The 13,073-nt window shown below is 39.7% G+C and overlaps 1 protein-coding gene across 2 annotated transcripts in view; it reads right to left on the bottom strand.

The window, feature by feature from the left end:
• pik3cb (phosphatidylinositol-4,5-bisphosphate 3-kinase, catalytic subunit beta) overlaps nt 1-3,486 on the bottom strand; it is a 58,018-nt gene extending 54,532 nt beyond the window's left edge. Inside the window, exon 1 of one of the 2 annotated variants that reach the window (XM_044201277.1) lies at nt 3,208-3,486. The gene's annotated coding sequence lies outside the window, so the exon portion shown is untranslated. The remainder of the gene's footprint in view (nt 1-3,207) is intronic. The other variant, XM_044201276.1, reaches the window with a different exon arrangement.
• Nucleotides 3,487-13,073: the final 9,587 nt, after the last annotated feature.

Raw genomic sequence — 13,073 nt, 5'->3', positions numbered from 1 at the left:
TTGTAATTTCACCTCTTTCACCTGAAACACACTTTTTCTTCATTTGCAGTCCACCTTTCTCTTTCTCTCTGTTAATTCAGCCCCAAACACCCTGTATCGTTCAGGTAGCTCAGTCCTAAACCACAATACAAATCAGAAGCCTCCCACAGAAAATGACCTCTCTTTACAGTACTGTTCAACTCTGTAAGGCCAGTGATCCAGGACATGGATGTCACCACAGTTGCAAAACGTTTTTTTTGTGGCACACTTATTTAGAATTCTGCTTTTGTGCCCAGTTGCTCGGGAGAGGCCTGCTTTGGGAATAAATCTGGCTTGGAATAAATAGCTGCATTGTTGGCTGATGTCTGTGCATGACGTCAGTTAGTCTTATCAGTGTTCCCTAACTTTACCTCAGAGGGGGCCTGACAACAGACCCCACCCAACAAAGGGCAGACAGGACCATTGCCTGATCGAAATAACATACTTGAACACATCAACTAGGCAACAATATTTCAGAAAGTGGTAGTGCTGTACCAATACATACTAAATTAACAGCAAATATTGGCTAATTCTCTTGGGAAATTCTTCTCTTTTGTAACATGCTGTGTGGCGCTAAGATTTTCTCTCTGCAAGCATCAATCCAAGTTTGAGTAATCAACTGTGTGGGACAGCACAGGTGGAAATGTGCATGAACTGTTGTAAAGATGCTTTTAAATTAAGACTACTGAACAGTCAAATCATCTTTAAGGTTATGTATGTTTGTGGATCAAACATGAAATGTCTGATTGAGACTCACATGACATGACTCTAGCCACAATTGCTGCCCCACTGCCTACCTGGAACACGTGGGCCTCAGGCTAGGTTAGGTTTCGGTGATACGGATGAAGTCCTCTGTCATGGTACTGTTTAATCTCAATTTATAATCATGATAGTGATATATATTGTGATAAAGCAAATTTGGAAATTAAACTGATAAACTATTTATAGATAAAATAACCAGATGGAATACCTGTTTTTTTACTACTGGTTGAAAGATCTCTCACATCATACAACGTTATAATGCTCAGGCTTGCTGAATACATACTGTAAGTGCACATGAGGGCACCCATGTGTACACACACACACACACACACACACACACACACACACACACACACACACACACACACACACACAAGCTCAAACTAAACGTGAATGAAGAGCAGAAGGGCCCTTTTAGGAAAACTCAGCCTGAGGATGTGTAAGGACTGTCGCTTGTGTAACACAAACATGTAAGCAAACAAAAGCAGTCACAGTCATTTCCACGTGTACAGGTATGAAACGTGCAATACAGTTGGCATCGATCTTTTTTGTTTACAGAGAAAGAGTATGCAGGGTTCCCACACCTTCTTAAACATTAAATTCAAGGACTTTTCAATGACTTTCCAATCCCAATTACCTCAAATTCAAGGACCCAACACGGCATAGTTTGAGACACGGATCAAGGTTAATTACTTTTACAACACTGAGATTTTTCATAATGAGAACTAGCTTTACAGAAGCTCGCAGACAACAGTTAAAGAGAGAGAGGCTTGATTATGTGGCAGAACGTAACCTATTTACTGATGTTAAGTAAAAACATATCAAAAGAACTTCAATTTCTATTCAAGCACAAAATATATAGCCTAAATTCGGGCACTTTCAATGACCCATGTCTATTTATGTTTAAAAACTTTCAAGGCCTTTATTTTTCCCCCTCAAATTCAAATTCACAATTTCATGGACCCGTGGGAACTATGAAGATGGCTGCGTTACAAGACATGCCGAAACCTGAATCAAAATAACGACAATTCTAAAGAAGTAGCCTAACTGTCAAGTCACCCATTATTTGTCAAATACTTAAAACAGGCTCCTTATACATCTTTCAGGTATGCTTTATTGCCCATTCCAAGCTCGCCTACAACAATTAAAGTTAATATGACTGGTTGGGACAGACACTGTGCCCAAACTAAGTAATATGAATGCACAACTGTTGATTCATGAAGGTTTTTATGAATCAGCTTGAGTTAAACTACATCAGGGGGATCATATAACCAAACCAAGATATTTAGCCTCTACTGACTTCTGTCTCTGAATGAAATAAAACCAAAAGCTTAATATGGATATGGCAGAAAAGCTGACTAAATGAAATACTCTACATAGTTTCATATCCTCTTTATTTGTCTCTGTTGTCTGTACATTTCCCAACAATAAAACAGACACATCTGTGAGACAGCTTAGAGTAAGTAGTGTGTCCCAATGATCCCTTGGACTACTTTTGGTTTCATAGATCAGTGTTGATCTGAAATGGGGACCAATGCCCAGGGGTCACTGAACATGATCAAAAGGAGCTCTATCAGAATGAGAAAAATAATAGTTGAAAGGTTGATCTCCCTACAGTTCAAAGTAAATAATCGCAAAAAGAGAATGCAAACTACCTAATTGTAGCTAGGCGTTTGTCACATGAAAACTTCTTAGAGGAGACATAATATGCAATGACACTAACTTGACTCTACAGCAAAGTCCATGTTTAGAGGCTGGGACCTGTGATGAAGCTGGCTAAAATAGCTAAACGTGCTTCTGTCATTGTTGTCAAATGGGAACTTATATCACTCACTCTCCTAAGAGAGTGAGTGATACAAGTTCCCAAAAACGCAACAATACGGTTACAATGCAAGCACTTATCAGATTCACCTCGGTTGAGGTATAATGACTCTCGGTAGGCGGCTGAAGTAAACAACTCTCCAAACTAATTTTTTATCCTTAACACATCCACAAGGTCTCCTGTTATATTCGGCATATAGCCTACTTTTACCCGGGAACAACACTTGATATTCATGAAACTACAACTTAAAAACTGTAGTTGCTACCGCCGCCCATCTCAATCCATTTTAGTGAACGTTGCTTTATGGCAATAACCGATAAAACAATTCCAACAGATTCATGTTATCTAAATAATGGCTGCTAAACTAGTTTGCTGGTTTAATGTCGAATTAAAATGTGGTTGCTATAGATTCTCAGAAGTTCTTAAGTTAACGTTATGTTCTCCGAGGTAGAGGAATTATTTTTGTATGGATACCAGTCTAAGCAATGCGACATTCAATTGACAAAATTGCTAAACGGAGTTTGGCGTGAGCTCCTCATTAGGCAATTGAAAAGTAGCCTACGCGGCTGAAATCAATCACATAAAAAGAACAAGTAGGGACTTACCTTTAGTCACTCTCTGGTGTGAGGTCGTTGAAAAATGTACCGGACGAACAAACAGCTGAAAGTTAATATTGCTGTTATGTCTTCACGGCAGAGCAGTTTCACACGCAAGAGATCTGTGTGACATACGACCCACAGCCCGGCAGTCTCTCTACGCAGGTGGACAGGAGCGCTTGCCTGCTTGCTTCCTGTTTGTTTCATAAGGTGAACCACCAGCGCTGCTTTTTCCTCCGCCAGCTCTTCCTCCACTCCCACCAGTGTCGAGTCTGAGAAAGTAATAGAAAAACAGGACTTCCGCTCAGAATGTTCAAAATAAAAACCCTCATTATAGTCTCCGTGAGACTATAATGAGAATGAGAATGAGAATTTTGACGCAGAATTTTGACAACGAAGTCAGTACTACTGTATGGGAGTTAGAGCGTAAAAACGTGAAATGATAATGTCATCACATTACAATTTTTGGAGTTGGTTCATTGACACTGAATTGGTGTGACTCTGTAGGTAGATATTGTTTGGACTGGGATCTTTAGTTTAGTTTAGACATAAAAGTCATGCCAAGAATAGATGACACACTAAAGTCATAAGGTGGTAATATTTCAGCTACAGATGCACACTGCACATACAGATACACACCACTCTGAGTACAGTTAAAATAGTCATCTAGAGAGTACAACACTGAAACATTCTACAAGTCAACACAATATAAAATAGTTCCTATATGATTTTGTCTGACTGTATTTCTAGTAGGCAATTATTATGTGTCGCATTCCACTGCCCATGTAGGCTACATAACACTGTACATTTCACCATACAAATCCCAAATTTGTTTTGCTGACTCTAGCACTATATGTAAATACAACTTCTGTGTTTGAATCAGAAGAAGTCGCTCCAGGGTTTTTTTTCCCAGATTACAGCATCACTGCAGTGCAGCCTGTCAGTCTGCTCGTTCCAATCAAAAATCAAAACAGAACTGTACAATATTAAAGAACAGCATTAGCAAATTACTGTTTTGTCTTTATTTTTTTGTCCAGTGTTTTACCCGTATAAATTACTATCAGCATAGCATAGGGCTATATAGTCATGGAAATTCACAATAAAATAACATTGCATTTATTACGGTTTTCAAAAAAACTGATAACACTTGACTGAAACCAGGTCTGCCGTTCCAAAGTGACCCCATGGGGCTTTTATTGTGAAGGCCACATCTCTTTCCCTCTGGTTTTATTCTGTCTATCTGAAGCTGATTGGAATTTGTTGCAGTTCTCCGGTTGAGGCGTGGAGGGCAGTCGCTTTCTTCCAACAACCACATACCACCGGCATAAAACTTCTGAGCAGTGATTTCACCCGGAAATACAATATTTTTCAACCTCCTCATTATGAAAGCACGAAGTGGATGTATTAGGCAAGCACAACATTCAAATGGCAGTCGCTTATACATGAGCCGATAATAAGCCTGTACGTAGCCTAAGTCTCTTTAGCCGTTATTAGTCTTTAATTTATCCCTTAACCACTGAGTTAAGCCACAAAACATCCTTATTAGGTAATGGCCCAAATTTGTATCCTCATGAAATATGTAGGCCTACAACCCTGGAAAAGCGTAGCCTATAGTTTGGCAATAAATGCTGAGCTTTGCTGCCCTCTGGTGATCGAATGGGTTATTACTCATCTCAAAATATGATGCGCTCACTCTTTATGACAGAGTGCGTATGTGAAATGTCGGGGGGTTGACAAGTACTTGTTAACCTTTTGCACACGCTGGTTCATCAGTCAAAAACTAAGTTAAAGTCCAGTGTCCTATATACTAAATTGCTGGGCACAACTGCTCCTTACAGGAATACTGACACTGACTCACACTGTTACGGCCTACAGCCATAGTTGGAGCAGGAGACTGTTGAGTGTCTCGCTCAAGGGCACCTCAGTAGCCCAGAGCAATCCCTTTCCTAAGTAACAACTTGCCTATAATGACCAGACTTAAGGGGGGCAGGCTTTTTAAAACGTATTTTGTGTAACCTCACAAGTAGTAGTAGTAGTTATTATTTATACCTGCGCTTTTTACTGTGACAAGTCACAATGAATTTTCTTTTAACATGGCGACGATTTACACTTTGGGCTTTTGCTGTAAGCCTTTTATCATTAGAGGCTTATCCCTTGAGAAAACTGGTTCCGGTCTTGCCTACATTAAGTCAGTAAGTAAGTCACTGGGGTTTTGGCATGATTGGGATGTAACTGTGTGGGGTAAAGTTATGAGCTAGCATGTGATTGTATGGTTGCTGAATGTACAGATATAATGTGGGTTTTGATACAAATTACTGCTTGGGATGATTGTTAGGCATCTGTATCTATTGCCGGCATGAATACATATATATATATTCCAGCACAATAGCCATGCTTTAAAAATGATCATCCAATATTTTTTCTTGTTGAAGACTGTGTTCTATACTATTTTCATGGTGTCTCTGGTTGTTAGGATAACATAATTATGGCTGATTCAAACAACAACAGGGAGAGGTGAGTCAGGTTACAAAATGATAGCCTTTCTCTTGTCACAAGGGGGCAGCAAAGACCCACGCAGCACACTTCAGACTGTGAGTCAGTTTCAATGGAGAACCAATGAGTACTCTTTGACAGTGAGCACATTCGGGTGACTTCTGTAAAAAATTATGTTCCCAAGATGACTGCTTTAAATGAAAGTTGAATGATGGTATTCAGTGTCATCACTGCACACGGATACTTGCCTGGTTTCAAGTGCTAGCTGGCCTTAAGAAGTCCACAGATAACACCAATGATCAGAACCATACTGTTAATTATAATTAGTTTTGTCAGAGATGCGTACATTTAAACAATCTCCTAAGGCCACAAGTATGTGTGGTGCACCTCATCAGTGATGCAGAAATAGGCTATGTCATATGTCATGTGCTTGACCTACTGGTGGGCAGGGGTTAAAGGCTCTCCCTCAGAGTTCCCCTCATAACGTTCTCATTGTCTGAAATTTGCTAAACATAAGCTGGGTTCAAAGGGAGCAGCCTGCAGTGTAGTCCTGAGTCCAGCATGCTTCCATTACTGCTCCTCTTATTTGATTAAATGTACCCTAACTCAGTCCAAAGCCACACTGTGCATAATCTCATCACAGATGATAAGTGTGTAATAAAAAGCATATTTAACTTGAAAGGGTAACTTATGTGAATGCGTATAATTATGGATATCAAAATATCATCATTTGTTTAATTGTGAGGCCTTGCCAAGAGGTATGTAATTGCTTGAAAGAAATACGGCTGAAATTGGATTGCAGAGTCTGAGATCTGACCTGGGACTGGGTTTGGCACGTACATAGAGGCAGGGCAAGGGTCAGCCCTAAGACCAACTTCCTCTTTTGTGTGTATGTTATAGCCAATAGAGAGAAACTTGCTTCAAAAACCTTATCATGACAAAAAGATAACAGTATGAAGATGGAATACACATTTGATGGAGAGCTATTACTGCAACAGCCAATAATGGACTGAATCATCACTTAATTAAATTGAAAAATGCGTCATTAAGTTTGTGTATTACCTCCCATACAACTTGTATCCTAAAAGGGCTGCACTGTGTTATGAAATTTAAGGGAAATCCTGATATTGTAAATAAGAGGGCATTCTGGAATTGTTTTGGTTGTGAAATAAGCTCAGAGTTTGGCATTCATATCCAAATGAGGTTATATTTCTATTACTGATAGTGGGATGATGTATAACTGGCTTGCAGTGATTATATGTCTCACGCTGTCCCCAGAGGTCAGCCAAAGCCTGACCAAGAAGTTGTACTGGTTTATTATATAGCCTACAGTATCAGAAGAACAGGTGCTGGCCCTTAATGATCCCTGTGGGAATTTGGTTTCATCTTTGATTAATTGGAATGTTAACAGGAGAAAAGTTATCCTAATAGCTTCTTGTTGCCAACCCTGCGGAAGTTTTTAGGGGGGCGAGAAAGGAAAGGGGTTTAAAAATAGACTCCATCAGTGCACGATGGGAAAAGGCCTGCCATTTAAATCCCGACAAAGCAATTTGCAGCTCATAATCAAGAGAACGGAAACATTTTATCGCATTTCCCCTCACAGTATAAGCTGGTCGGTTCCGCCACATCCACAGCAGGAATGAACATCAGCAAAAAGTGACAAATGCTGGCCGGCGCGTTTGTCTGTCTAAACAGGTTCTGTTGGCACATACCCAGTTATGGCTTGGAGGTAATATCCCATTATGATGTGATATGATGTTTGGTGAAGTGAGTTTCTGGATGAGGTGAATTTTCCTGATTCAGAAAGGAAATAATATATTTGCATTTTAGAAAATCTCCAACATGCAGCAACCTATCATGTTATGTAGCCTAATGTAATTGTATTCACAAACCCTCTTCATCAGCATCCAGCACCTCTCCCCCGAAGGTCAGCGTCTGAGTCGTGACCCCCCTCATTTGGACAGACTATTTAGCGATGGCGCGTATGTGACATTTGAGTGGCCCGGTGGTGGCTGGAGGATAAACAGAGGTCAGTGCGTGATGATTTTTCTCTGTGAATAGATGACAGTCCATTTTTCCCTTGAATAGATGACGCTGGTGTGTATTTATAGACGCGGTATTTCGAGACATTTGATGAACCTCTGTTGACCAGAGTCCAGTCCAGTTAACAAACGCACGGTTCCTATTTATAAACTGTGGCGGTATAATCAACACACTCTATTGTAAGTATTTGGACTTATTAAAGAATTATTACATGTAATCTATTGTTTCGCGGGGTTGTCATTAAGATAGAAATCAGCAGTCACTGAAAACATCACGTAGATCACCGTGACAAGTTGATTACATTGGAGATTCACCAGAGGACGCGTTCCGAAAATAAACAGCTCTATATTGAGTAATGTCATAGAAAAAGCACAGACAAACGGCGGACAGAATGAAACTTCTAGTATTTCTCACTCAACAAGAGAGAAAGAAAAAAAAACTCATGCTGATTGAAACAATTGCCGGATTTTCTGCGAATCAAATCTTTGCATATTTTCCTGTTTGGAACAGATGTATACCAAACAGTGGTGACCCCCACTCTCCTTTTCAATGGGGTTGGGGTGATGTGCGCTTCTTCTGAGTGGAAATTGTTACTCTTCAATCTCAAACATTAGCGAGAATGCCAGGAATTCAATTGTGTGCAGGCATTGGGAAACCTGCAACCTGCGCGTGACTTGACCGGCCGGGTCGCATCGCTGGTGCCTCGTCGAGCATGCAAGCTGTCATACCCAGAACGTGTCCAGGTACGCTCCTGCATGTGTGTCTGAGGGTGTGCGTGGGTTTGTGACGAAGAAGAAGCGAGGTCAGTGTGTTGCTTCTACAATGAGTTGACCTCATTCGTCTTGTTGATTATAATCTGTCATCTCTGAGAGCACAACAAAGGATACAATCACGGTTATTCAGTGCGCGCTCAGCGGAAAAGACGCATGAAAGCAGAACCGCACATTGCGCTAAACCGTTTCACCTCTTGCAGAAATAATTGAGAATTAACAGAAACATCTATTCACCACCTATAGACTACAGCTATATGGACATGCGCCTTATTCAACACGTGTAGTGCATTAATGCATATTTGTAAGTGTGATGAGAGCTGCAGCTATTGTTGTTTTTGTTGCACGACCACTAATGCTACACATGTTATTAGGTTAAAAATTAGGTTCATATATGGAGAATTAGCCTATGATTACCATGTATGTTTAAGTTTTGGTTTAAGGTCTAACTCACAATAATGTCATGATAAAGTAAATGTTCGCGCCAGCAGAATCATGCAGGCATGTATGCCAACAAATCCTATTTCTACAATGGGAAGTCTATTTCTAATAGCATCGTGAAAGGGCAAGGCAGAAGTGAAATGAATGATTTTATATCTAAGAGCTGATTTATTTCATGTGGTCAGTAGTACATATTCTAAACACCCGAGGTAAAATATATTTCACAAACAACATGCACACCCAGGCTGACGCAGCCGTGGATCTGCTGGCTTTATAATCAGTGTAAAAGAGGGCTATATTTTGAAGCAGGCCTGTGCTGAAGCCATGAACCTCGGTTGGCCTTATCTCTCGCAGCCCCTGAGACATCCTGTATGCAGGCCCATTGTTCCCGGCCGCCCGGCTGAACTGTCAACCTTTCTGCGCAAATGCACACCTGCCGCGCCCGAGTCCACACAGATAAATCCAGTTTATGGCCTTTATAGATGTGAGGCTCAAAGTTTAAAAAAAAAAAGGTGTATGTGTGTATTTATGTGTGTGTTACTTGCATGCATGCGTTGCAGAGGTAGGATATTGTATAGGTGACATGGGAACTAGTTAACAAACGGACTACCTCATTCCACTTTTCCCGACAAACACAGGACTATAAGCAAGATAAAACAAATAAACTACAAAACCGCTAAAACTATGTATTATATGTTGGCTCAACATACTGGGATTATTAGGTAAGCCTATGCTAATAACAAAAAGCATATATTCCGAGACTACGTATATACCAATGAACTCAACGTGTAAGTTTTTTCTCTCTTTGTCTAACCCCCACCCCCATTAAATCCATGTATTTTGTGTTAACTGGCTACATCACAACGCCTAACTTTAAATCAAGAAGAACTTTAAAATCATTAAATCCATCTCTGCCTGGATAGTTTATGTTAAGGTTAGTTACACTCGCCGAAACATAATTTCTTGTAAAACACTTGTATTTATTATTTTTGGAAGAGTGTTTAGAATACACTTGCCTTTCAAACGTGCCCTTATCTCCTTATTGTTTACAAAACATTAATGTGAGGAAGCAGAGTACACAGCTACATTTCAGGCTGGCCTCGACGCTCCCTCTGCACACAGGAGGATGGCCCGGTGTCAGTGTTACTCTGACTGGGACCACGGTTGTTGATTCGTCCCGTCCCTGATGGCATTTTCATTTCGTGTTTCTGTTCCTGCAGTTTCATACAGGCTTCTTAGGCAAACGCCGTAAATAGCTTGTTTGCGCTCATTGATCTCGACGGCAGCCTGAGAAAAAGACGCTTAGTTTACAGTATCTATGGGCGACTATTTAGCCCATAATAGAATTATCCAGACTTCCCATTTTAGCAGTGTGATTATATGCAGAATGTGTCGACAAGGACTGAGTTCCTGTAATGCATCTCTTACTTAACCTTGAAAATAAATGTCCTCTGAAAACCAGTCAGCAAATGATCATGCGCCTCATTCTCAAGTCTGTGGCATCTGATACAAAGATATACAGAGATGTGCCGTGTATTATATGGACTTTAGCAACAAGGAATAACTCATGGAAAAAAGGCAAGGTTCTTTATATTTTGAAAAAAAAAATGAAATGAACATAATAAGTATTTTATTTTTGCTAAAACAATCTTTTGGACTTTGTGACCTTTTGGCTTTTTTGGTATTAAACTACTTATTATTTTATTTGGTTGTCTGCATAAAAGCGAAATTGTAGGCTCGGTTACACACAAAAAATGTAGCCAACATAAAAACATCTATGTTAAAAAATTAACCTGTGTTAATTAATGCTTTGTTAATTTTATTCGGTTTTTGGTCTATATGTGTCCTTATGATAAATTCCTATATTATCACTCTTATTGTTTCCTGTTAGTCTTTTTGCGCTCGATGCATTTATGGTGCCCCCTTGACTTGGATTTAAGTTGAGACGTTTACACTTAAAAATCTGCAGGTTTACATATGGACAAGTATCACAAATCGAGAAACCTTTCAAATGGTGTTTCATGTCCAAACAACCCTTCCCTAATTCGAATACCATCATTAACTAACCCACAGTCACACAGTCATCGTGTAGTTGTAATAGCAGCAGCAGCAGCTATTACAAGAGTGAATGGGATTCTGAAACTAACGCTGCAAGCGTCATTAATGTTCCACTAGCATTGCCACAAATGTTGAGTCGTTTTACGTCGTTGGGTCATTGATAGGGTGTGCATGTGTTGTCTTTTTGCTTGGATGGTGAGCCTGTGTTTGACAGCCGCTGTGCAGCACAGAGGGTGGATCAAGGTGAATGTGTGAATACACCTCGAGGCGCTAAAGTCATGTTGGGAGATCCTGGACTATGCTGGGCTTCAGTCTCAACTCCGGCGCCAAATACGTCAGATCTGTGAAGGATGATCCTCTACAATGGGCTGTTAGATGTTAAGAAGTAATATTCTACAATTGGTCAGCTATTAAAATAATACGTCTGTGCGCATGATTGCTGTGATGTGCTGTCAAAACAGTAAACGTATTGTAGTGATACACCCCTTGAATGTAGAAGTCAAAACCAGATGGCACTTATGTATCGATGCGTTGTGATAACATGAGAGTGATTATAGGCGGGACGGGGTTGAGATCAGTCGGTATATTAAGGCGTTTCACTCGTCAACATGTCTCTTTTATCAAGAGCCTAGCTGGCCCTCGGGGCGACGGGACGGTCCTCCGGGGCTCACGGGAACGTGTCTACGTAAATTCACAGTCTCACACTAAAACACAACTTAGAAGGAGCGTCCTACTGTCTCAACTTCATACTTTCATCCTCCAGAGGAGACTCTCTGGCAGCATACACCAATATATTAGCAAATATATAGCAAAGAACTATTTGATACAGCATGGGACGAAGGAATCCCCCTTCGTGTGTGATGTCACCTTTTGCAGCCTTAGAAAGGGTTATTATGGTCGCCTGTAAGACGACTTTGCATTGCCGATTTTTTATGTTGACCCTATTTCCTAAATGGTTCTGTATTATTTAGTCGACAAGTTAACTGCATTAACATTATTGTCTTTCTTGTTGGCAGCCCTCATCTACAGTTAAAAGGAGGAAAAACACAACTGATGCCTACATAACACTTGCAAATTCATCCTGGTATCGAAGGTTATTATTATTGTTATTAATATTATTAATATCATTATAATTTGTATTATAATAATTTTGTTGTTGTTGTTGTTGTTGCTGCTGCTGTTGAATTGCTGTTGCTATTTAGAGAAGGACTATAAAAGTGCATTTAGGAAAAAAATGATGCTAACCTCCCAGGCTCTTGTTTATGAGGGTGCAAAACTTTGCATTTGATCAGATCTGTGTGTTTTTTGGTTCTTTCGACGTGCTTGGAATTGAGCCGTCAAAAAATACAATAAAATAATATGGCAATAGCCTACAAGCATCAACATGTTTCTACGGACACGGGATCATTTGTGAATTATATTAAATACTAATTATATTTAATAGAAAAATATATATATTTACCGTATAGTGACCTTAGAAGGGGAACGCTTAGTTGGGAATGATGCATACTGCATGTTTTTTTTTTTTTTTGTAGCGCAGTTAGTGTTTTGCAGTAACAGCCTAAAGGCATTTATACACAACATTTTATAGCCTGTGGGACCCAAATGATCAATTTCACTGTAAATTCACATTGTTATCATTATCATTAGTACTTCGTTATTACTGTAGGTGAGTTCTCAATTTTTATCTAGTCTCTCTCTCAATTGGCCCTTAATTGATGGGCATAAATTACGATAAAAATGAGCAACTGATTATATATATATATATATATATATATATATATTTTAATTTAATTTATTTTTATTTTTTCCCAAGAGACGTTGTGTCTGAATATCAGACGTTTTACGCGGTAAAGAGCCAAAACTCATGACCCGGCACAATGCTTTATCTAAGATTATTATATGTTGCCATTTCTGAACAAACTGTAAAAACTACTGTATGTTAACAATATAGTACGTTTATGCTGCGTTACCTTCACAGAGTTGTTTATTGTTGATAGCTGTTTGTCTAGTGCCAACAGTGGTTATCACAGCCTAAAGCATAAAACAGATTACTTCATGACCACTGTA

This window comes from Siniperca chuatsi, linkage group LG7 (assembly GCF_020085105.1).
Source record: "Siniperca chuatsi isolate FFG_IHB_CAS linkage group LG7, ASM2008510v1, whole genome shotgun sequence".
In the NCBI taxonomy this organism is placed as follows: Eukaryota; Metazoa; Chordata; class Actinopteri; order Centrarchiformes; family Sinipercidae; genus Siniperca; species Siniperca chuatsi.
The sequence above is the reverse complement of the archived record's forward strand: the minus strand, read 5'-3'. Positions and strand labels throughout refer to the sequence as shown.